The 26,462-nt window shown below is 44.5% G+C and overlaps 1 protein-coding gene across 12 annotated transcripts in view; it reads left to right on the top strand.

Annotated features, from left to right (window-relative positions):
- EIF4G3 (eukaryotic translation initiation factor 4 gamma 3) overlaps nucleotides 1-26,462 on the top strand; it is a 4,880,525-nt gene that overhangs the window by 2,801,852 nt on the left and 2,052,211 nt on the right. The gene's annotated exons all lie outside the window — the stretch shown is intronic.

Genomic DNA, 26,462 nt, shown 5'->3' with positions numbered 1-26,462 from the left:
GCCTGTATCACGGAATCTTTCACCGTCCAAAAGCTGAAACCTCCTAAGGGTATCCATGCACATCAGGTGTGAGGCAAGGCAGCTTCGGTTGCTTTTCAGAAGTATGTTCCCTGGGAGTCCATCGCTAGAGCGGCTACTTGGGCCTCCCCATCTGCTTTCTGTAAGCATTACTGCCTCGATATGAGCTCTAGGGCTGGCGCTCCATTCGGCCAGGCTGTGCTGAAGAACCTGTTTCAGTAAGGGGTATTTCCATCCACCCATAGTTCCTGTAAGGAGTGCTTGGGAATCGCCCATAAATATGGAGGAAAGGGGACGGGACGTAGGAGTATTACCAGGTTACTCACCGTAGTGACCACCTTACTCCTAGTCCATAGTCCCGTTTCCTCCATACGCCCGCCCGCCGTCCCCTCTAATAAGGTTCCTTTGTTATTGCTAATGGGTCTTGGACTCTGCGATAGAAAAGGACTGATGGGCGATGCACGGGGCGGAGCCAAGGTGGGCGGGGTTACGGCCGCGTGCCGGGCCCCGCTCAGGAAAGAGAGGAGGGACAAATTTTCGAAAAATATTTGGATGCTTTTTACAAAAGTGCTCCGGTCCGTCCCACAGGACGGAGAGATGTCCCATAAGTAGGGAGGAACGGGGACTATGGACTTGGAGTAAGGTGGTCACTACGGTGAGTAACCTGATAATTTCCAGCTGTGAATAGTGTTTTGTAATATTGCGATCTAATATTTCCTCTACAGATAAATTGCCCTTCACATCCCTTAATCGTGGTCCTGTTCTCTTGAACCTTGAGCATATATGCCAGGACGCATGAGGCCTTATCGGATGTGTTAAAGTAAAAGTGTTTTGTTTTAAGCATTCTATGGGAAATGTCAGCCGCCCATAGAGCTTTCACCTCTTCTCTAGCAAGCTGCAGTTGACTGTACACCCTTCAAGTGCTATCAGCTTTATATTTAGTTTCCCATTCCAGTACCTTCTTGTCTGCCTGTTTCCTTTGGGCCATCAGTGTGCGTTTGTGCGCTGAGGCTAGGCTAATAATTTCCCTCCTTAGTGTAGGTTTTAGAGCGTCCCATACAGTCGCTATGGGCACTGCACCGTTCAGATTTTCTTGACAATAGTTTGTGATCTTATCGGAAATGGCATCTCTAAGCACTGGATCTGCCAACAATGAGTCATTTAGTTTCCATAGGGTAGTCTTCCTGACACCTGGGGCCAGAGGTTGCAATTGTAGAGTAATCTGGGAGTGATCCAAGACCAGTGCCATTTCTATACTGGCTGAGCTAGTTAACTGAAGTAAGGGCTGGGAGACCAACAAGTAATCTATCCTAGAATAGCTCTGATGTACGTGTGAGAAGTGTGTGTAATCTCGAGCATGGGGGTTTAAACAGCGCCATATGTCTAGTAACTGCAAATCGTTCATGGCTTGTTTGAGTGAGATCACTTTTTTATCGTCTGACCCGGATGCTGGGCCCGATCTATTGATCGCTGAATCCAGGACCACGTTGAAGTCCCCTCCAACCACTAGATCCCCCATCTGAAAATGTGCTATTTAGGGGATTTGGGCCACAGTTTGAGACCAAGGTCAGGTTTCTGCCACCCACCCTCACATGTACCCCTACATAGCGGCCCTGAGGGTCACACAGGACATTTATCTTTTTTTTTTTTTTTATTGAGCCAGACATTAGGATAGCCACCCCTGCCCTTTTCTGAGGATCCGAAGCAAACAATTGGTGTGGGAACCATTTGGATCTCAGCCTTGGCCAGTCCTTTCTCAGCTATTGGGTCTCTTGCAATAGCACAATATCTGCCTTCAGTTCTCCCAACTTGGACAACACACTTTTCCTTGGGCCATTAAGCCCTTCAGCATTCATGGACACTATTAGGGAGAATTCTCTGTTTAGGCTGAATTCCCTAACCTAGTGAGTCCCCCAGCAGCTTTGCTGGATTTTTGGGGTTTATTTTTTTCTCCTGCCAAGAGTGAGACTCTTTTACCCTCACTCTTGGGCATGATTTGAGTGTGTTTCTTTGACTCTAGATGTGTTTAATGGGCTATGGGGTCTTCTACTGCATAGGGCTTCATGTGTTTTTGTGATGTGTGTTACACAGCAACCTCAGTGCAGTAACACAGGGGTGTCATAGTGACCCCCCAATATAGACTCCATACCCTGGGACTGACTACTGTCTCCCAGGGCATGTAAAGTCACCATTGACTTTACTAGTCTCAAATTCTGAACAGAACCAGTACAAACCATCATATTGTGGACGTACTGGCCGGGGCAATTCGATTGCCCCGGGGTCTGTTAGTCGAGGGGGCACGTCTCCATCCCCCATGATCGAGGTTTGGCTGGTGGCAGTGGATACTACTTTTTATATTCGACCGCGAATATATCTCTATGGGATTTCCCATTGTTCGAGGCTACCAACTTTAATTATTTAATTCCTATAGCCTCGAACATACCGCCGGTTTATTTATTTAATATTAATTCTCCGGTTGGTATTTTTTGCCAGAACTCGGTTCTAAAATGGCGTTTGTGTTCGCTTCTGTGACTCCAACCCAAGTTGAGCCCTTTGTTCCACATTTTGGTGGGCTTCTCCACAGAAGCCCTCCAAAGTGGTGCCACTCTGTGTGGGGTACTTAGGAGGGGTGGAGGGGGATTTAGGCAACCTGGACTGAGTTGCCTAGGCAACTCAAGTCGCACTCCGTCCTGATTGGCCCAAGTGGTGAGCCGGCCGGCTCACCACTTAGCATGTTTGAGTGACAGCTAGGCTGAGTGAATGGGGGGTTTCTGCATAAAAGCAGGGCTTTGAGGACTGGAACTTCAGAAGTCGCCACAGGACCTAAGAATCTGACGAGGGAGAAGCTGAACGGACCTGCTACGACGACACCACCGGTGGAGCCCTGCTGAACATTCTCACCACTTTTCCCATCGACAGAGGAGATCTCCAGCCCGGAGAGTCTTCTTCCTTCGACTGGTGGGGATAACCAGTCTGCTTCCTTTTACGCTTCCTGGAGCATCTCGTGGCCGCCTTGCCTGTGCCAAGCACCCCGGCAACCGGGATACCACGTTTTACCATTACCGCAAATCAAAGGGTAGTACCTTTAACTGGAAAACTCAGCGGCTGGTTTCTTCCCTGGCAGTGCAACGACCTTCAGCTTTCCTTCGCGCGATGTCAACTGTTCTGGGGGAGCCCCCGTTCCTCCATCATTAGGAATCTGTATGTCTTCGGCTGGAATCTTCATACTCTCATCCGCCACATGAAGAGTAGTGTATTGATGTTGGTGTCCATCCATTTGAAACATAATGCAAAACGGGTATCCCCATCGGTATTGGATCTTTTTGTCTGCGAGTCATGCAGTGAGTGGCCGCGTCGCCCTTTGTTTCTGAATCGTCACCTGGGATAGGTCCTGAAACAGGTGCAGGGCGTTACCTCTGAATTGAATCGATTTCTGGTTCCTGGCTTTTTGAAAAATAAGTTCCTTAGTCTTAAAGAAATGGAGCCTTGTCAGCATGTCCGGTAGGAGATTTTTGCATTGTTGGAAGTTAGAATAAACTGTGTGTGTCCGATCAAGCGTGAGATCCAACTCCACTTCCCCTAGTATCTCCAAAAACAATTCTCGGACATAACTCTGTGGGGGTACCTCTAATGCGAATATTATTCGTCATGAGCAGTTTTCAGTCTCTTTCTGCTTCTCATCCACGGAGACTCTGAGCTTCCAGTGCCACCACTCGTCGTTCCAGCTAGTCGTAAGAGTTCGCTTGATCGCAGTAGGCAGAATTCAAGTCTCCTAATCTGGTCTCCGTTTGTTGGACACTTCACGCTAATTCATGAAGCAAGCCTTTCAGCTCTTGTATGGTAGAGGTTATACTTTGGACTGAGTGAAGTAGCTGCATTATATCGCTCTTCGTGGCTGGTTGTGTGTCCGAGTCACAGGCAGGTGATTAGTCCAGATTGATAGGGCCACTGGCAGGAGTCTTTGATTGCTGCAGCATTTCTTTGATTGAGGCCATCCCCTTCTCTCTAGCTTTCCCAGGCTTCATTTTAGGTGCCCCTGATCTCACTTAGACCACAGTACGAAGGGGGGTGGTGTTTGGTGTTGGTGGTCCACTACAAAGGTCAGTCCCTCCCAGCAGGTCCAGGGGAGAAAGCTCTGATGAGATGGCCTTTTCTGCCCGCCTGCCCCACGTTGTTATAATGGTGCCCGCTGTTAAGGGGAGTTCTCACCTGTTCGAATGGGGAGGCTTGAGGGTCAAACCCCTGGTGGTTTGCTCAATTTCCGCTCACTCTTCAAATTGCCTGGGTGCCCCGTCTGATGGGGCTTGCGTGGGCTTGTCTGCCCCTCCGCTAATTATTTAGTGGTGTCAACGATCCGCAAAGGGATCAAATGTTCCCCCCTCTAGTGGATGCCTCTGGTTCCATGATGGAAACCCCTGCAGCCGGGTGGCCACGCCTCGCTTACCGCTTCTTGCAGGCTAGCGGTTGGTAACTCGCCCCAAGTCTGGCTCTCCACGTCTGTATCTCTCCGTCGTGGCCGGGTCTCTGCCGTCCCTCAATCTGTCGCCGCTGTCAGGGTAGGGAGAGGTGCTGAAAGTGCACCTTGTCGCGATCACTGCTCCCGGTGTCGGTGGGGACATGGACTCCCCGTCAGCTCTACTGCTCTGCAAGCTTCATGTGGACGGCCCATCCGCTCATGCTGATGCTGGTTCCTCGCTCTCACCCAGGGGGGAGTCTCTGCCACTCCTGTCTGTGAGAGGCTTTCATGGGCGGCCCGGTGGTCATATTGTTACTTCGTTGCCCGAGGCGAGCAGGCCTGCCATCCGGGTCGATCTATTACCAGTTAAGCGCTTTCAGGATAACACAAAAAAAATACTTCTCCCAACTCCTGAAGGATTCCGATCCTGGAATCTATTGGTGTCATCGCTTTAGCTGCAAGTGTAGTGGCCACATCTGTAGCTTAGTAGTTTCGGACTGTGAAGCTCACAAGGCTAAGCTGCCATCAGGCTCCAGCCCGGCCATGCCCCCTCATGGCTGTTCAATTTCAACAACAAAATAATTAGAATCCAATATTCCTGATGCCAGCGTCGGATCCCTTTTCCCGGGATTAAAGCATATTTTTCAAATAAAAGTTCCATTGAATAAAGTTAATTCTACTATTCCGATTCTACTTCAAAAGGTATCACACACATCTTTAATAGCCAAGTTCTGTTTCCAAACACAAAGGTCCTTTACTTCTGGAGGGTTTCACTTTGAATCGTAATTGTATTATAATTCAACAAGGTTTATCATTCTTCCAATGAATATTTCAACAGTATTTCTCTTCTCGTGAGAATGACAATTACCACTGTAAGGTTGGCATCATGGAAGGAGACACAGACAACAGATTCAAAGTTTAAAAATACTGATTTATTAAGAAAATGTCAGGATAGAGTAAGGCCTAACTTGCCCTAAGCAAAGCTGGGATTTCCCTACCTAAGGAAACTAAGGAAATCTGTGTCTGAATGTTCAACTGACAAGTCTGCCTGTGTCCAAAACCTATGCTTGCCCTCACAACTAATACAAAAAAGTGTAGGGATGTTAACCATAAATTAAGCTGTAATTCAAACATAAAGTTCTGAGCTGCTTTCCAGCTCTGGCTTACTCTTCAGCTTCTTTTGCCCAATGTCAATAAGTTCATCACAATGTTCCATGTACCTTTATGTAGACTTGAAGAAATACAGTTCCACACGTTTGCAAGGATCAGGGTGCCCCTTCCCCAATTTCAACACATATCCAGGGTAACACAGTTCCAAGGCACCAATATTTAGGGTTTCCTTTCCCAAGTTCAATGTTCAAATACTGGCCAAAAACAAAAGAAGTATCTTGAAGCTTTATCTGTAGCACAAGACTTTACTACTCAGGGCTCCCTTCCCCAAGTCTGATGTTCACTGTCTGTTGTTCTCCTTCTTTCACCACAGCAAACGTCCTTGTTGGCTTCTAGCGGTTCCCTAGTCTTGGCACAGTTTTAGACTACATGGTCCACCCATTACAGGTCACGCAACTAAGAACCTAGCATTTATTTTAATAGTGCTTGATTCACCATATTTTAGTTCTCTGGTCTTGGCGCAGTCCACCCACTAAAGGTCACGAAACCTGGAGCTTCCAGGTTTCTTTCAGAGTTCAATAGTTTACTCAACAGGCAGTTTCTTAAGCCACAGCTTCACCACTTTATCACATATGTTGTTTCTTAATCTGGATTCTGCTTTATTCAAGGTTTCTTGCATTCAGACAAGTGGTTCCATTTTCCAAAGATGTTGCTTTCACTTGTAAATGTGGCTTTCCCTTAGTAAAGTATACCTTTGCTTGTTTCCCTTAGTAAAGTATACCTTTGCTGGTTTCTCTCGCTCCTGTTTTCAATAAGGGTTATTGTTGCTTAATTAAGTTCCACCTTGCGTGTTTCATTCAGCATTCACGTGTTTCATTCAATTTGGTATTCAATAAGAGTAATTGGTGTTACTTTAACTTGTTTCATGCAGTTCGGTATTCAATAATTAATTCCACGGCCTGCCACTGTAGTTCCAGGTTTTAAGATCTCCCTGGTGAGTAAAGTGTCTCAGACACTTACCCAGGCATTCCTGCCCCTCCATCTGGATTCTCCCCTTCTGTGGGGAAAGCCTGCTTGCCGGTGTGAATCTCCAACAAATCTATCTTTGGCCTAACGCCTCATGGCGATCATTTGTGGAAATGCAACTATCTACCTCAGGGGGTGTGTGGACCAATCTGACCCCCCTGTTATTGCCTGCCAAATATATCCCAGCTAATCTATCTCAGAGCAGTGTGCACTGCACTGTGTTATGGCTATACTAGGGACATACACAAACCCAAACACTAAGAATAGAGACAAGATGAAATATCATAAAACACAAAGAAAACACATGAATCGATTCAACAATAAACGCACGTTTATTCATGCACAGCATTGTGCATGAATAAACAGTACTAGCAAAGCATGGGTGCAATCTATTGGCTTCTATACAAGCAATCTAATAACAAGTATCCAGTCCTGCTGGATCTATAATGCTAATAACAATGCATGCCTAGTAACAACAAATGCGGCCTAGTAACAATTCGCAAGTGTCAACATTTCTCTCTCTCATCATCACACATCAGCTCTCTCTCTCATAAGACAATCTGCCTGCATAAATCTTCCCTTGAATCAGTGTGTCAATCCCATCTCTAGTGTGTGTGTGAGCCTATCTCAACAAAACAGCTTCCCTTTCAGTAGGCCTTAATCCAACATTACTCCCCTTTGCATGGTCGAGCTTCCCAAGCTTCCATCTCAAATGTGTTCCATCTCCAGCCAGACAGCTAGGTCTGCTCCCAGCATGACTTGTCTCCCTGCTCCCTCGAACAGCCAGGCCCTCTGCACAGCCTCACACCGGGCCTCTTTCTCTTGGCCTCTCCGTGGTCTGGTCTCCTCTTCCAACTGCTCACTCCAACTGCCTTAATCCTATGCAAAGCTCATCTGATCTCCTGCCAACTGCTCTCCCAGAACACTCTCAAACTCTGCTTTCATCTGCATCCCAGTTTGGTCTCCCAAGCTGCATGTCAGCCAGTTCTCCAAAAGCCTCTCCTTGCATCGCAAAATGCTTCTCTGCCAAAGCCATCAGATTCCCCCATCCGATTCTGATTCTACTGCAAAACCCTTCCCCTGGATATACTATTAAATGATGTACATACATCTCTATGGTAACATATCTCTTCTGCAAGCATTCACTCTTTCTGCAAGCAAGCATTTCTCTAAAATCAGATAGCGCCTAAAGGTCTATCGACTTCAGTCATGTTCTCTCTTAGTGCACTATGTACTTGTCACAGTGACATCTCAAAGCAAGATGGAACCACTTTCAAACTGGGTCTCCCCTATCTGTAAACCTACTATCCTCCCATCCAGCTAAAGTCTTCTCTACCGAAAACTGTGCAAAGGCCTCACTCGATTCAAATGTCTGCCTGCGAACAAGCCTCAAGGATGCATTCTTTCTGGTAGGCCAAAAGCTAAGGCCTTATCTGTCTGCCTATCAGCCTTTGTCTACATTCCAATCCATTTGAGCACAGATTGGAGCTGCTCCCTGTCTCAGAATGGCTTCAGAAAGCCTGTTTCATGCATTCTAGCGTTTAGCGCATTCTCTCAAACCCAATCGCTATATAATGGACTCAATGTGTTCATACCTAAGTGCACATACATGCGTGTCTAAGCAAGGCTAAGCAAGACCTCTTCATATGACAGCCTATTTCTCTCTTGAAATGCTTGCAAAATGTGGCTTTCAAATGTGTTATAACAATGTGGATATAATGGATAACTAATATGTCACTAATAGGAATGAATGATGGATAAATGAATTACTAATGATAACATAACAGGCAAGCATAATATCTGGTTTTACACCGGATGCTTATCTCGGAACTCTCCGGCAACTGTGCTGAGCCTCGCCAACGTGGTCTGACCACTGTCACTGTCTTCCTATTCTCCAGGGGCTTCTCTGACCTGCACTCTTCCTCTGGCAGCCTCCTCAGGGACTCAGCAGGAGTTCCGACGTCTGGGCTTCTCCTGCTCCCGCACGGCTCCATCTTCCACTGTTCTCTTCCAACATTCTCTTCTCCAGCGCTCTCTTTGCAGCTTCATAGTTTCACCTTTTCTACACCTGTAGTCTATAAAGGACTGCAGGTGTGTTCCTTCAAATAATGTTGCCCGACTCTCATTAGTGGTACATGCCTGACCATCATGCATCTTCTTCCTCCCAGTACCAGAATGGTGAGAGGAGGTAAACTCTACTACTCTGTTGCTGCTTCTCGTCTAAGTATCTGACTGTATTTTAAAGGGGGGGGGGTGAAGTGGAACACTTTTTTAATGACCCATGAAGGTGAGGAATGGGGTTCGATTGGATATCATAAGGATAAGGGGGATACCATGATTTGTTACAAAGTATCTTATCCCTACTCTTTCTCTTCCTCTGTTTAACATGTCTGGTTTTATAATGTATGTTACCCTTCTCAGAAACCAGGGAACAAGATGAATAATGGCCCATAACCATTTCTGGATAGGGATTTATTTTTGAAAGGAGGATGGAGAGTACCGTGTCTCATCCATGGGCATCTAATTTCCAGTCACCAAGGACCCTTCATCCAGGTGGTCTTCCCTCACTTGTCCACCCCCAGGGGAAGCATCCAAGAGCGATGGTCCCTCCCTGGCCACCCGCATTGAGGATCCAAAGGGAATAGAAGTGAGAAGACCCTCGGGTTTCTCACACTAAACACTTCTTCTTTATGCACAACAATGTTTTCGTCAGGATGGTTTTACCGCAGTTCATCAAACACATTAGTGCTGTTGCCACTTTCTTTCCACCACAACCTATTACTACAATGCAGTACTTCAGTGTTCACTAACCTGCCAGAACTACACTAACAATCCCTTTCCTGGTGTACTCTCCTGCCAGGATGAATCTCCTAAAACTATTACAAGTACTCTGTGGTGTGGTTCAATTCAAAATATCAGTAAAAATTTTGAATTTCAACAGTAACCACCACAACTTCTTTCTTAAGGATGCAACACCTATTAATTGTAATTGGTTATTTATAACGTGCTTAATACCCAGAGGTTTCTAAGTGCGCACCCTGGGATCGAACCTGTGTTGCTCTGTGTCGTCTTGCTTTCAAGGCAGGCACGTTGCCACTGAACTATCTTCCCAAGACTGTTTGTTCCAACGATTGATTGGCTACATGCAATGCAGGTCATGTTCCTCTCCCCCTTGACACTCTCACGCCACCTCTGGGCTTTTACTATCACATCAGGTAACTGTTAATTCAAGTTTCTTCCTCCAAGAAAGTTGTTTCCCCTTTTCCTTCTAAGGACCTATCCTTGGCAATGCTGGTTGCAATTTAATTCTCTTATTTCCTCCTTTTGCTTTGGCAGTACTGGTTACAGTTTGGTTCTAATACTTATACTGCATCCTCTTTACTTTGCCAATGGTGGTCACTCTGTGGGTTTAATACTGCCCCCGGTGGTCGGTCAAAAGGCCGAAAAAAAATCTCGAATAAAAAGGCCGAAAAAAAAAAATATCTAATCTTTTTTTTTTATATATGTATTTTTTGGGTCAGGTAAGTAAAAAAAAGGGTTAAAATAAAATAGAAAAAGGGGGTTTGGGGGGAACCCCCCCATTTCGAAAAAAAAAAGTAATTAAAAAAAATTCGATATTTTTTTTTTTGGCCTTTTTTTCGAGATTTTTTTTTCTCGAGATTTTTAAGTTCGGTATTATCACTATAAACCACTGCCCCGTCCTTCCTTGGGCGATGGTAATTACAGCATTCATTAAATATCAATCTTTCTTTACTTGGATAGTGATCGTTTTAAACTTTCTTAGTTCGGTTTCTCTCAGCATGTGTGTTAAGCCAAAAATTATTTCTATCCTTAATTCGGTATTCACAAGATAGATTTGCAGCTAGCAGTTTACGACGGAGCACTCCGGGGTCTCCTTTCCAGGGCTAACTCACCAGTCTATCACTGCGCGTCCGCATTTCCCACTGCTGCTGCTTCCGCTTTTCTTGCAACACTCAGAGCGTCTGACAGCTCTGATTGCAAATCCATGCCTCGTGCCTTCCCCGACAGTCGCTCACATTGCTCCTGTCATTTCTTGGTGCTAACCGGCCACTCGGGACAGACCCGATGTGCAGAGAGCTCCTCTCTCCCACAAGGCAACCTGCTACCTCAGCGATTCCCGCTGTGCTATCTCTGCAGTTAGGGCTTCTATTGCTCATGACTACCTCAGCACCATTAACCACCAACGTCTTTATTCTGCCCCTGCTGCATACACAGCCACAATCAACTTCTGCTGCTGCTGCTACTACTGCTACTCCCTCGCATCTGCACCTGAGGGGGATTTACATAGTGAACATTCCCACTCAGGTGTAGATTCCTAGGCACACTAGAGTGTGCATTGGAGTTCTGTTCCTTGTCCCAGTACCTCTGGCATTATCCCCAACATTCTCGTTCTTCAATTCATCTCATATTTTGGTTTTACAATATGCCATTAAGAACGCAGGGTCACTAGTGAAGTTGTTTAAAGGATTCTACCAATTCTCCTGACCTGAATCCCCTTCCATGTGATCCTCCCGCAGAACACCCCCAGGGTCAGGATCAGGAAGCGGGAGTGTCTGCCTTTCCCTGGCCACATGAGAAGGGTCAAAGGCCAGGGTTGGTGGGATGATCACATGTGATTCATCACACCAGACAAATGCCCACACATCCTGAGTCAGAGGCAGGAAATGTTTGAAATGGGAGGGTGAGTAGTGATAGGGAAGAGACAAGAGATTTAGAAGAGTAAAAACACATGCAGACCAGGCGAAATTCTGCATATACACTGCACAGTTTTGGCTGTGAATGTAAGCAGGGCAATACAAAAATAACTGCTTTTTACTCTGATATTACAGGGCTTACAATGTGTTAGTTTACTAACTAGTCTCTGTGGCACAATCAGTTCATGCGTTTGGCTGGTACCTGCAAGCTTAGGGGTTTGAGCCCATCCTTGGACCGCAAATACAGATGGATTTTAAATTGAAAAGCTTTCAAAACGAGAGCCAGTGGGCACAATTCAAGGTATTAACCGCGCGAAAAGCACTGAGTACTCGGGCATGACAAGGAACAGAGTACATTGGGCAGTGTCTAAACGGCACTACCCAGTACCATCTTAGACAACTAACCACGGATGAAGTAGGGACAGATAGGAACCCAGAGGGAGGCAAGATAGATTAGGCACTGACCTTAAGGTACATCCCCTCCAGAATAAGGTAAGAACTTGGAAAGTAGGTTTGAACAGTCTGTATTTACTAATTTGGGAGTAGGGGTGCTTGGGTTTAGGGTGATATTGGTTCAATTAGATGAGAAAAAGAGGAAGGCGCCCTAGCGCCCAACCAAAGATTCCAAATAAAAGCCATTGAATCATCTTTGGTTGTTGGAGTTTTCTTTGGGCTGTCTGTGACTGTTCACAAAGGACCCTGGTTATGTTTCATTATCCTACCTGGCTTTCATGGCTTTTTCCCAGTGGGTGGGGGGGGGGCACCAAGGTTAAGCCATGCCAGGGACTTCTGGTTTGGCCCTGAGCAACACCTTGTCCCAGCAGGAAGAGTATACTATTTATATCTTGGCCATGTCCAGTAAGACTACTGTAGGAATAGTACCTGACTGCATTTTTAACAAGCTGCATGATTTATAGTTTAGGTTCGGTCTGAGCCCCTGGGATAACTATATGGAGGGTTCCACTAAAATCCAGTGCATTGTACTTGTACCAGTCTTTGTTTGCCACATGTATGTGTCATCAAATGTCAGCTGGCAAGGATTGTTGTTCGTAGGCTCACCTGTTTTTGGAAGACCAGGCCTGCTAGCACAAAAGAATGGACACAAGTGAGAGCCTTATCTGGCCATTTACTTCCTCAGACCCTTTGCAGCAACAGTGCAGTCACACCAGATAACACTAATTTTCCTGGATAACATAGGCTTTGTCTGGAGTACAGATTTCATTCCAAAGGCCAGGAACACGTCATTAAGTTTAAAATAGGCAGCTTCCAAATGATTGGGTGGCAGCTTAAAGTTGAATGGATGAACCCCCTATCAATGGATCCACCTTTTCCCTATGATTAAAGAGGGTCAGTTTCATTAATTTGTTAATGTCCTATGATGCTTCTCTGAGGGAAACCTTGAGGTGAACATATCGTGCAAATGCTGGGCTGGTTTGCAGATCCGTCCCAACACCCTGCATAAAGGTGAAGTTCTACTGAAAGCTGGACCCCGGAACCCAAAAAAGGACTTTGCATCTGTGACTTATTTCGTTGATCATCAGCTTATACCTGCCCTGCCCTCTGAGAGACTGCTGTGTTTCATGTGTGGGTAACAGACACTGAGGCAAGTACACAGAGCAACAAAAGCACCAATAACCGGACAGACTGTCAAGTCTGGGCTTACTTCAACCAAAGACACAGACGTAAGAAAAGATCAGTGGGGCTGGAAGAGGCGTGTCTGCTTAAATGTTGTCACGTGACGATCCTTGCACGATCTTCATCATCAGACATGTTTCTTTTTTGGCCTTGTTTGTTCCAAACTCTGCCCTGAAGCGGCACATTAGTTTCTACGCCATAATCACATTCACTCTGTGCACCGTTCCAAGGTAGATTTCCAGCTAATTTCATCCGGAGATGTCATTGTCTGTGCCTGGTGAATTCCTGTGACTTCATCAACCACCAGCAATTGCCCTTTGATAACGGGAGACAACTGGAGGGCTACTCTGAAATGAGCCAAAACTGTATAATTGTGACTCTGGTCATAGGAATATTTTGGGTCATTAGATAACATTGTTGTCTGTGGACTGTCTGCCTGTGGTCAGAAACTATAGAGACTTAAATGCAAGTTGCTAGAATGTGCACTCCGGATTCCCCACAGGACAACTTTGGCCCATAGGAATATCATTGAGCTTGTCTTTAACATTGTTCAATCGCAGTTGCCAAGCGCTGATGTAAAGGAATGTATCAACACTTTGACAATCCTTTCAGGCGTGCTTTGGGGCATCACTGGGGACACTGAAAAACCTTTACACAATTCTAGCCCTCTCCTAGTGAGGACACGGACACATCCATTTCCTCACCTGCCCTATTGCGCAAAGTGATATTCAAATTCTTTGAGCGTCTGAACTGCTGCCTAATTCTGATGGTACAACACTGGACATCGATGTTCTGAATTGTGGATCTTAATTATCTGGTGTTACCCTATATGTTGAGTTTTGTAAACAAATTGATCTGCTGAAGCAACTCATGAGGTCAGACTTGACATCTATCCCCTCTGTTCCTGGATTTAGCCTTGTTTCTTGAGGAGCTAGCCCAGTGTCATCTAGGATGATATCTTAGACATCATTCAAGCTGCAAAGAAGACATTCACTAGCTAACAGTACTACAGGAAATTGATTAGATTCTGAAATTGCTGTCTGTTTTCGTTAGATATTGTTTTACTCCTCATCTCAGATCTGGTTAAATATGGTGTTCATATTGTATCTTATAGGTGTGATCTGTCAGCACGTGGAACTTTTCAAAATGCAGAGACTGTCTGCTGTAGTGAATCCTGCAGAGTCATCACTGATTTCCTGGCATGGATCGCCTCCTATGTGGTCAGGGGACAGCAGCCACTACCTGATCCTGACCCTGGAGGTGGTATTATGAGGGATGATCACATGGGAAGCAAACCGCTGTCAGGGAGGGGTAGGAGGGAGTGGTGGCCCCATCAGGAGAGACACAGTATTCTCCACTTTCCAGAGATGAAGACCTCATCATTTCTAAGTTCTTAATGGCTTGTTGTCATTGCATAAATCCCTCTTGCAAATCACTCTAGTCATGATACCATTCATATCTCACACACATATAATCCAAAACTTACATCTCCTGTTTCTATTGTTTTCTTAGGTAAACATTCTAAACAACTATAACTATAGAAACCATAGGAAGTATGGGAACTCAAACTCCCATAAGGCCCCAGGTTCTTAAGGCCCCAGGTTCTAAGTCGAGGAAGAGGAGTGAGGAATTGATGCAGATTGAAGAAAACTCCAATGTAAAAGAGCAGAAAGATCACAAGTGTGCGGGACATTTAAAAATGCTCTCAGTACAAAAAAGAAGGTGGGTGAGGCGCGCACTCCCGGTCCTGGTCAATTGAACCTGTTGCAAAAAATATATAATAAGTAGCTGGGTCAAATCCCAAAATGGACAAATATTCACAGGGTTAGATCCCTTCTGCTGCAAATCAGGTACTCAGTAATAACAGGGTTAGATCCCTTGCTGCAAATCAGGTACTCAGTAATAACAGGGTTAAATCCCTCAGCTGCAGTTCTGTGGTCTGTAGTTGCTCTCCTCCTAGCGCTTTCTTATCTCAAATAATCATCAGGGAGGCTGTTGAGCAAGTGTGTCTAATTAGACTCAAAGGATTCTGGTAGCTGTAGTGAAAACGTTTTTTTCTGTTCAGGTGACCAGCAACCGCCACCCCTCCAAAGCACAAGTCCTTCCCAACTTTGGGGGAGGGGAGAGAACCATCTTTATGACCGGGAGTCTGCGCCTCACCCACCTTCTTTTTTGTACTGCATTTAAAAATGCTGTCTGCACTCGAACTGTAGAGAGCAGCAGAAGGAATAGGTACACGAAAGGACTGCACCAGAGGAGATCGAGAAGGCAGACAAGTCCAGAACGCAGCTCACAAATATCGTCTCTACTTACTGTTGTGGTGTGAGACCATGAGAAGAGACGCTGCAGGGAGCGCTGGAGGATCGACAGAACACTGGCAGCAGCAACAAAACTACCAGAGACGCGATCACCCTGAGAGGCAGTGGTCTTTGATCCTGGTCACAGAGAGAAGCCAGCGGGTGTGCTGGAAGCTGCAGGGAGAGCTGAAGGAAGGTCTACATAGTAGAAAAGGCTGTCCCAGAGAAGAAGCTTCATTGCAACGATGTACCATGGGTCAGGAATGCTACAAAACACTGGTGAGTCCACCCAAAACCATTGGGGTACCTGGGGCGTACCGAGCAGCATGTAAGCCAACAAAACATATACGAATATTTGAATGCCAAACAAATGAAGTGCAAAAGCAGAATTTGAACAAGTCTCCATATATGGGATGCCAATATGGGGAAAGTTGGAGCAAGTATAACCCTAAGCAAGTAAACAAAGAAATAAGCACAGTGGCAGAACCTGAACAAGTCCCCATATATCATCTATCCATGTGGGGAAAGTTGTTACAAGTCATACCTCAAGCAAATAGAAACACAGTAATGTGATATAAGTGTGTAGTGTTTAGAGACATTAAATCAGAGAAGAGGTCCTGGTGAAAAGAATACATCAGGCAATTAAAGATTTGGGGGGAGATACCTGGCAGAGAAATATACCAGGGAATCTATATAACCCAAAAAAGGGATTCCTTGCAGGAGAGTATACCAGGTAATCCACTCAAAGTTTATAGCAAGATACCTGGCAGGTGAGCATACCAGGAGGCCCATCAAAGTTGTAAAAACTAAAGTATTTATTTTACAAAGCACATGGTAAAGGAGTATACCAAACACACTTTTGGCAAGAGACATTTTTGCCATCCTATAGGAATTCTTATCATTGGTGTATATGACCGGTATACAAGCGCGCTTTCCCTAGAATTAAGCACACCTGTTTTATATTATATAAGCCACATCTGACTACTTGACTGAAAATATTATGTATGTAATCAAAGTCCTTTGATAATGAATATTGCAATATCACATTCAAAGCTGCTATCCTTGGAAGAGGTATTTTATTGCGTGTAAAAACTCAGCCGACGCGTGTTTTGACAAATATGTCGTTCTCAAGGCTTGCTTACTATTCGCAAATAGATTGTGTATGCATTCGATTGCAGTATGAGTTACTATTGTGTTGGAGCACAATAGATTGACACGTGTTTCGACAAATATGTCGTTCTCAAGGCTGACATGTTGAACAACAGAGATGTGTTGAAAACATAAAAACGAACAGCGAGAAATATTCAGATAATGGTAAAACATATAACAGTAAACGGTAGTATAGTAAAATATAGTTGAACATACCCAGTTATATGAGAATGTTATGGATTTTCAAGGAGGGAGCAAGAGAAAAGAAAATAACAAAGCATTGTAAATGTATGACAAATTGTGCAATACAAACGAAAATTATAATAAATAAAATTAAAAATGAATACATTTGGCATGCGTGTCCAGCATCACCCGTGCATGAACATCACCCCCAACCGTCACCTCAATGATGTGTCCCAACTGTATGTGTGTGTAAAATAATCAAAAAGTGAAAGCTACATTGTTGGGTGACTGTTGAATGGAATAAAGTCTCACCTCGCTTACTATTCGCAAATAGATTGTGTATGCATTCGATTGCAGTATGAGTTACTATTGTGTTGGAGCACAATAGATTATATCATCAACACTCTGAGAAAAAGAAAAGGAAAAAGAATAAATAAAAAGGAAAAGGTTTGTAGCTAGAATTGTACAGTGTGCATACACATTAGAGCATAATGGGGCTGGACAGTAATGTGTATAAAATGTAAGAAACTGTAAGACTCACCATCCAGTGATGATGGAGCGTGCTAATACGTATAATTGGTATTGGTTTGGGATTCTTGAGCGGTAAGCGCAGTTCGTTTGGCATTAGTAATGTAAACAGTCTGTCAAACAATTGGAACATACAGAGTTTTTTGTCATTATTAGTAAAAGATGGAATATCTAAGTGAAAGCAATTTGTTAAAAATATATCGTAGATCTATTTCGCTCACCTTTATAACTGGGGTTAATCCCAAAACGAGTTAATCTGGCGGAGAGAAGCGAGTCCGCCAAGAACGGTGCGTTAAATAGCGTCCGACATAGACAAACGGTGGGGAGCTAATGAATGTTAGTGCCATGTCCAATAGTGGATGCGCTGATCTAGTACACATGCGCAATAGCATGGTAGAGTCTCAGAGGTGCGCATGCATATTTGTTGAAAACAACTATATAGTTTGTCAATACGGGAGGGTGACTAGTGTCTGAATTGAGCATGTATGCACTGCGTTCATAAGATTGAATGAGAATGTATAAATTGTAAATGTGGCATTGGGAGAGACTCTAGCATGTCGGGGTGTGCTGACACACATGCACAAATGTAACATATATTGGTAACGCGAAATTATGAAAGGTTCTATCCTTATAAGCATGATGAAACGTGACAATGTTTAACATACTGTGATATATACACTAAACTTGTTTCCATAAAGTATTGTCAACAACCATATCAGCTTCCCTAAGGGAACTATACCTAATCAATCGACATTGTATCTGAGTTTATTGTAGTGAAGATTAACAAACACACAGTCCCATGCATGCTAGTATTGGTATTGGAAAATTATAATAAACAATCTGAATGCAAACTACATCATGTAGATAATAGTATGCAAAAATCCTGTGTCCAGGAGTTATGTAAATATTATAAACTGGTAATTTGAAATTCTCCCTAGTATTAGTGACAACTGCCATAGAAGGAGAGAATACTCTGATATTAAAAAGAATTTGGCATACTAAGGTGTCGATTGGAAATGAAGCAATTTCTATTTGCTCTATAGTGGAAACTATGCACCCTAAAAGAAGTATATCATAAGAAAACATGCATCTCATTATCGGTGTTGAGACCCATTTCAGTATATCGGAGAGAGCAAATTAATTTGGCTTCCATTTGTCTCAACTTGAGGGTGATGTCACCCCCTCTTTTTCCCAACTTGGCCTTTTGTTAAGCCAACAAAATGAATGTCTTCCTTGTGATCAGTTTGGTGCTTAGTTTGCCAGTGGACTGCCAAGGGAAGTCGACCATCCTGGCTGCCCAGGCTGGCCAAGTGTTTTCGAATTCTAAATCGTACCTGTCTGATGGTGGAGCCAATGTAGATTTTTGCCACAAACACAGATCAAAGCATAAACCACATGGGTAGTTCTGCAGTTATTAATTAATAACAAGACATTTCGCAAAACCTCTGAGGCTAATTCTACCTTGTTCTCTACCAGTTGTCACCGATCATCAACCATACAGAACATCCCGAGGGGAGAATTCTTTAGAGCACGTAGGAACTGTAACAAAGATTTAGATTTTGATCGTGAATGTTCACTCCTTTCGAATGGATTGTGTCCTCCCACATATGCCTCATCTTATGATCGTTATCTCCAGCTTCGCTGCTTCGGAAAAAATCTTTCTCGGCAGAGGGCGCTGTGCTCTAGATCGTGGCGTCGATTGTCCCTCGACGGACTCCGTACTCTGTCGACGTCACCGATGGTATAAATAGCTTGAGCCGTGCCCATTGCTTCAGTTCCGTTTTTCCGATCGCTTTGCGATCGAGAACGGCACGCTTGAGATTTTCTGTGAAGAAAATGTCTTCTTCGACTCCTTCGACACCCAAGACTGGGTTCAAGAAGTGCGTAGATTGTGGATCGAAAATGTCGATCACGGATCCTCACCGGATTTGTCTCTGGTGTCTTGGTTCCAGTCACCAGACCGATGACTGTGGTTCCTGCCAATCCATGACCGAGAAAGCTCTTTGTGAGAGGAGAGGTAAACTGTTGGTGGGCAGGGAAGCCTCTAAGAAGGCTATGTCCAAAAAACATAAGCATCTGATTCGAAGGAATCGGATCGCCATAGGCATTCAAAGAGATCTGGATCTGGGAGTAGATCGAGACACTCTTCTTCCTCGTCCAAAAAAATGAAGAGGAGACCTAGATCTCCCTCATCATATTCCGAGTCGACCGAAGAAATTCGATGTCCGACAAAATCGGATTCTCCCATAAAATGGGAAGAATTTCGTAAAAAGATGGAGGTATTCGAGAATGCGGCCCGACCCCCTCGAATGAACCTCGGAAGAGCCATACCCCTAAGGTTGCGCCATTGAGCGACAAAGGGAAGTCTAAGACTACCTTGGTAAAAACCGGTAGTGTCGAGGATACTCGAAAAACTCGAGTCGACGACAAGTCGTTGAGGACTCTTCGAGAGTCGAGCACCTCTCCGGTGCCATATAAAAAACGTAAGTCGTCGAAGGCTTCAACGACTTCATCGGTGATAACGGCGTCTACCGTTTCCGCATCAAAACCAAAAATAACGTCGACGCCTGTATTGAAGTCATCGAAGATTCCTTCAACAACTTCGAAGGAGTTTTCCATTCCTTCGACGCGTATGGCAGAGGAAGAAAGAAGATTTACTCTGTTGCCCAGGTCAGACTTTTTTAAGTCGGGGTTTGCACCAGACGTGCAAGCCAGAGTCCTCAACATGCCCTTTGATGGCTCGAGGCTGTTTGACAGTAAGGCTGATGAAAGCCTAGAAAAACTTCAGACCTCGAATGCGGCAGCTAAATCGCTTAGTGCCTCCATGCGCCAACCTCTTAAACCCTATTCCGGCTCATCTTCCTGGAGGGGTCGTTCTTTTCGTTACTACTCCTCATTTGGTAGAGGAAGAGGACAGACTTCTCAAAGGGGCAAAAGAAATTTCCCTCGTGGAGCACGAGGAAGAGGTGCAAAATCAGCCTCAGGAGCGATATCTGTACCCTCAGCCACTCCTGCAGCCGCCTCCAAATCCCTCTGAGACCTTGTTGCACAAAACAGCAGTGTGAGGCAGGATCTCTCAGCATCTGAAGGTATGGCGGGGCATTACCTCGGATGCTTGGGCACTGGAAACAGTAGCTCAAAGTTACTGTCTCCCCTTCCAAAAAAGGCCTCAATCATCCACCGGGAGCCAACTCCGTAAAAGCTCCAGACCCCCTCCTGTTGCAGGAAATGTTAACCTTGCTAGAGAAAGGTGCCATAGAACAGGTACCTGTAGCGGAGAGGAACAGGGGATGGTACTCCCCATATTTTCTCATGCCAAAAAAGGACGGATGACTGAGACCCATCTTGGATTCAAGAAACTTGAACAAGTTCCTCAGGAAGGACAAGTTCAAGATGGTCACTCTTTCTCAGATCCTTCAGGCTCTCCAACTCCAAGATTGGTTGGTATCATTGGACCTTCAGGATGCTTACTTTCATGTGCCAATTCATCCAAAGCACAGAAAGTACCTGAGGTTCGCGATTGGCAACTCTCATTATCAGTTTCGGGTTCTGCCATTCGGGTTGACCTCTGCCCCGAGGGTTTTCACCAAACTGTTGTCAGTTGTGGCAGCAAGTCTCAAGGGAGGGGGTATTCACATCTACCCCTACCTGGGCGACTGGTTCATCAGAGCAAGTTCTCCAAAACAAGCTCAGGAACATCTTTCGATCACTTGCCACTTCCTCCACAAATTGGGCTTCTCCCTCAATTTCAAGAAGTCCCATATGATACCATCCCAAAAACTCCAGTTTATCAGAGCAGTCTTGGATACTTCCTCGGGAAAAGACTCGCCTCCCGAAGTGAGAGCTCCCCACATCCAGCAGATGGCAACGAAGCTCCAGAATGCCCAACGTCTACCGGCCTTCAATTTTCTCAGGTTGATCGGTGTCATGGCATCTTGCATTTTCCTAGTACCAGAGGCCAGGTTGAGAATGAGATCCCTTCAATGGGCACTCAGAACTCAGTGGTCCCAGCTCTCAGGGAATATGTCGGATCTTCTGCAAGTCCTGAGCGCAGTTGCTCAGGATCTTCTATGGTGGGCTTGCAAGGGAAACATTCTCAGGGGAGAATCTTTTTGACAACCATGGCCGGAGATAACAGTAGTGACGGACGCCTCACTCACGGGGTGGGGAGCACACACCAACGATCTGACAATCAGCGGTCGTTGGTCTCCATTGGAGTCCAAACTGCACATCAACCTTTTGGAGCTGAGGGCAATCAGTCTAGCGCTGAAGGCCTTTCTGCCCTCTGTACAGGGAAAGAATGTCCTGATAATGACGGACAACACGGTGGCCATGTACTACCTTAACAAAAGAGGAGGAGTAGGGTCACTACCGCTGTGCAGAGAGGCAATGCAGCTATGGTTCTGGGCAACATGAGAAGGAATCTCTCTATCGGCAATTCACATGGCCGGAGAGAAGAACACGGCGGCAGACACTCTGAGCAGGCAGAGCACGGTCTCTCACGAGTGGGAGCTGGCCAGGAAGTCGTGGAGATTTTCGCCCTTTGGGGAACCCCTCAAGTGGATCTGTTCACCACCGCGATCAACAGGAAGTGCGATCAGCACTGCTCAAGGGAATTTCCTCAAAGAGGAGCTCTGGGAGACGCATTCGTAGTGGAGTGGAAGTTTCCACTACTGTATGCGTTTCCCCCAGTCCCTGTGATTTCTCAAGTAATCAGTAGGTTGAGAAAGTTCAGGAAAACCATGATCCTAATTGCCCCGGTTTGGGCCAGGAGGACGTGGTACCCTGACCTTCTGGACATGTCCATCTGCCCTCCAATACGTCTTCTGCAAAGAGAGGATCTTCTCTCGCAAGAGGAAGATCGGGTTCTACATCCAGAGGTCAAGACGCTCAACCTTCAAGCATGGTTTCTGAGAGGTTGAGATACAAGGATTGGGATGTTCCGGATTAGGTAATGGAAGTTTTGCTTTCGGCCAGAAGGCCAGCAACAAAATCTTTGTACCGATGTCGCTGGAACAGGTTTAGTAACTGGTGCAAAGATAAGGATGTGGACCCTTTTCAAAGTGGCACTCCAGTAGTGCTCTCTTTTCTTTTACATTTAGCTAATCTAGGGCTCCAGATAGGAACAATCAAAGGATACTTGCTGCGCTGTCCATTTTCAAGCACACCTCGGAAGAGGTTTCATATTTCAAAATGCCATTAATAATTCAATTCTTAAAAGGGCTTACTAACGTATACCCTCCAGTACCTTTTCATGTCCCAACGTAAATTTAGTACTAAAATTCTCACCTTGCATACCTTTTGAGCCTCTGCACTCCTGTCCATTGAGGCTTTTAACACTAAAAACTGTCCTTCTTGTGGCCCTATCATCAGCCCGCATGGTTAGTGAACTTCAGGCTCTCTCATGCAAACCACCATATACTGTTTTTTATAAGGAGTCCTTAAAGTTAAACCTTCCTTTTTACCAAAGGTAGTTTCAGACTTCCATTTGTCACAAAAAATAATGTTCACAACATTGTATCCTCCTCCTCATTTGTGCAAGGAAGAGGAGAGACTGCATAGACTAGATCCCAAGAGGGCTCTTAGTTTTTACATCTCAAAGATGTCTAAATTACGACAAAATGACCAACTGTTTGTGGGTTATACTGGTCATAAACTGGGCTTATTAGTAACAAAACAGACCATATCCCGCTGGATCATTTTGGCCATATTTGAATGCTACAGATTGGCAGGCAAAGACCCACCAGATGGGCTTTGAGCCCATTCTACGAGGGGAATGGCTACTTCTGCGGCTCTAAAGATGGGAGTTCCGGCAGCAGATATTTATTCAGCTGCAACTTGGAAAACAATGCATACTTTTATCAAGCATTACTGCTTGAATACTACCTCCTCCAATGAGGGGTTATTTGCCAAGGCAATTCTGCATTCTGTCCATGAAAACTGTAATTAGTACTCCCACCTCCAAAATTGCCACTGCTATGGGAGTCTATCGTAAGATGAGGAATACGCGGGAGGACACAATCCATTCGAAGAACAAGTTACTTACCAACTGTAATGTTCTTTCGACTGGATGTTCCTCCCATGTATTCCTCATCGACCCTCCCATCCTACCCCGCAGTACAGTTTACGTTTTCTTACACGTTCCTCTCACGAAGAATGTATCTGTCATGGGACACGCCTGGGTGTTCCTCCTATATGTTCATCGAAAAAACAAAACTGAAGCAACGGGCGCAGCTCCAGCTATTTATACCATCGGAGACGTCGACAGAGTACAGAGTCTGTCGAGGGACAATCGACGCCACAACCTCAAGCACAGCGCCCTGTGCCGAGAAAAAATGTTTCCTAAGCAGCGAAGCTGGAGATAACGATTTATCATAAGATGAGGAATCCTTGGGAGGAACATCCAGTCGAAAGAACGTTACAGTTGGTAAGTAAATTGTTCTTCTACAAGATTCAACCAACGTGGTTATTCTAGAGAAAATATTAGTAAAAGCCTTAATAAGTATTGTACCATGGATAGGTCTTCTACTTTGCAACCTAAAAAACATGTTTCTCGCCACTAATCAACTGTTGATGTCATCACTAAGTTCTCTAGGGACTCTAAGCATCTCTATCGGTTATTACACAGACATTGCAACATTCTTCTACTTGATCAAGACATTAGGTGCTATCTATCTGACAAACCGAAGTTTATATTTACTAGATCAGAGACTATACGGGCCAAATTAGTCCATCATTTCTACAGATTAGACCCGCACACTCGAATGGAGGCGGGACATGGCTGTCCCCAATCTCTGGTTTTTACAAATGCGGCAATAGCTTGATGTGTAAACATGTGGCTACTAGTGTGATCCAGCAACTCTTGATATCAATGGTCATAAAGTACAGATACTTGATTTTATCAACTGCAGAACTGCCCATGTGGTTTATGCTTTGATCTGTGTTTGTGGCAAAATCTACATTGGTTCCACCATCAGACAGGTACGATTTAGAATTCGAGAACACTTGGCCAGCCTGGGCAGCCAGGATGTTTGACTTCCCTTGGCAGTCCATTGGCAAACTAAGCGCCAAGTTGGGAAAAAGAGGGGGTGACATCACCCTCATGTTGAGACAAATGGAAGCCAAATTAATTTGCTCTCTCCGATGTACTGAAATGGGTCTCAACACCGATAATGAGATGCATGTTTTCTTATGATATACTTCTTTTAGGGTACATAGTTTCCACTATAGAGCAAATAGGAATTGCTTAATTTCCAATCGACACCTTAGTAAGCCAAATTCTTTGTAATATCAGAGTATTCTCTCCTTATATGGCAGTTGTCACTAATACTAGGGAGAATTACAAATTACCAGTTTATAATATTTACATAACTGCTGGACACAGCATTTTTGCATACTATTATATAATATAAAACAGAAGTGCTTAATTCTAGGGAAAGCGCGCTTGTATGCCGGTCACATACACCAATGATCTTAACTATATTTCTAGGTTGATTTGTGCTTAGCGCACGCATCGTGTTTTGGTCTGCCACTTTTATTTCTTTAGGATCTACAGGAATTCTTGTTTGAAAATGACACTTTTGCCATCCTAATGAAACTGTTGCTTGAGAGACACTTTCGCCAATCTACCTCCAGGGAATTGGAACCACCCTCTGAATCACTTCTATTGGATTCATTTATTTGTTATGATTATGAACAATTTTTGCAAAGTATCCTTTTAAGATATTTCCCTGCTGCCTTAGTTGAACATTTCTAGTTTGAGGGTCAGATTAGTATGTTTTGGACACAGGGACAATTTATACGTTTTTACGACTTGACACAGACTGGTCTTTAGTTTTAGTTTCTTAGGTAGGGAAAATCTCTTTAGGGTTTTAATAAAGATATCTGATGTTGAGAATATTACAACTTTGTGTCCGCCTTCCATTTCTGACTCCTCACACCACATATCTGCTTACAAACCGATTTCTAAGACATTTGGTGGGGCAACACCATTCAAGACCACTCACCAAACCTCAGAAAGAAATGTTGTGTGAAGGCTCAGGCACAAAAGCCTTTCACTCTTTTGATGACCAATCCCGGCATTTAGTCATATGGAGAACAACATTTCTGGTTGCTATCGCCGTCGCTCGTCCCTCTTAGTGGTCTTCAGGCACTACTGCTCACTGAGCACTTCATAATGTGTCGTCATCTTTCAGGCTCAGCGCTCTTTCCTTCCAAATATACTCTGGGTTTTCAATAAATCTGAAGATTGGCTAATGTACCAGTTTGTGCAAATCCTTCAGAGGCAGACCGAATCCTGCACAATTCTGCAGAAGAACGACACTATACTGATGCAATTGATTAAGAGAATGTTTGTGATTTGCTGAAAAGTCCTAGATAGCTTGTTGGATAATGTCTAGGAGCATACAAGGTTCAAAAAATGTGCCTCCTAAGGCCTTCATGCACATGCCATCAGAACTAAACACGACAATCAACATGCTGGACCATAAGCCATATGACATCATCTGATATTGAGGTGTCAATGTTAAAGACTGATTTTTTGCTTTTTTTGTTTTTTTGCATCAGCTTGAAGGATAAATGTGGTACAGATTTTTTTGGCTGAGGAACGCTGCAATCCTGGTCCTTACTTTCTCTGACCTTTGCTGTTTCATTCGTAGAATATCATCTTTGTTTTTTCCAAATGTGTCATGTTTGTTTTTAGTCTGGAAACGTTAAAAGAAATATGGCAGTGCTTACTGTTGGTTTTTCAGATGTTGTCTGTCTGAGCTCTGGTAAACAAGTGTTCAAAGTCTCTGTATTATGTTGGACCATATCCTGTTCTTCTAAGCTCACACAGAGCGTGCATGCTCAAACAGTCAAGGCTAAGGTATCCCAGTTGCTTTGGGTGCTTTTCAAAGAAATGTTCCCATTGTCATCTACAAGAAACACACTTTGGTTATTCCACATTCCTTTCTAATATTCAAGATTGACAGCCAGGTGTGCCAAATAGGTTGCTAAATATATTTTTGGCAAGATTGCACTTTTACGTCCTTCAGCTCTCTCCTTTTCTGTAGTTCTTGCTTGGGAATTTTTCCATCATGCTCTACCCCTGTTAGTCCGCCATCATTTCATGTATCTGCAGAGTACTTGGTCTTATGACATTTAATCATGCACATACCCCTTAAATAGGAAGATTGCCATGAGCAGGATTACATTCTGTAGGACATATTCAAGCTCAAAATATCTAACCTCAGGGATTTTTTGCTTGGGTATCTGATCTATTGCAGTCCAATGCAGGCATATCCCATTCAGGGAGAAACATTCTCTTATCTGCCATGTGTACTTTGATTTATGAATGTAGTGAAG

Source organism: Ambystoma mexicanum, chromosome 8, assembly GCF_040938575.1.
Source record: "Ambystoma mexicanum isolate Mex_15411 chromosome 8, UKY_AmexF1_1, whole genome shotgun sequence".
Lineage (NCBI taxonomy): Eukaryota > Metazoa > Chordata > Amphibia > Caudata > Ambystomatidae > Ambystoma > Ambystoma mexicanum.
Note: the sequence above shows the minus strand (reverse complement) of the source record. Positions and strands in the feature narration are given on the sequence as shown.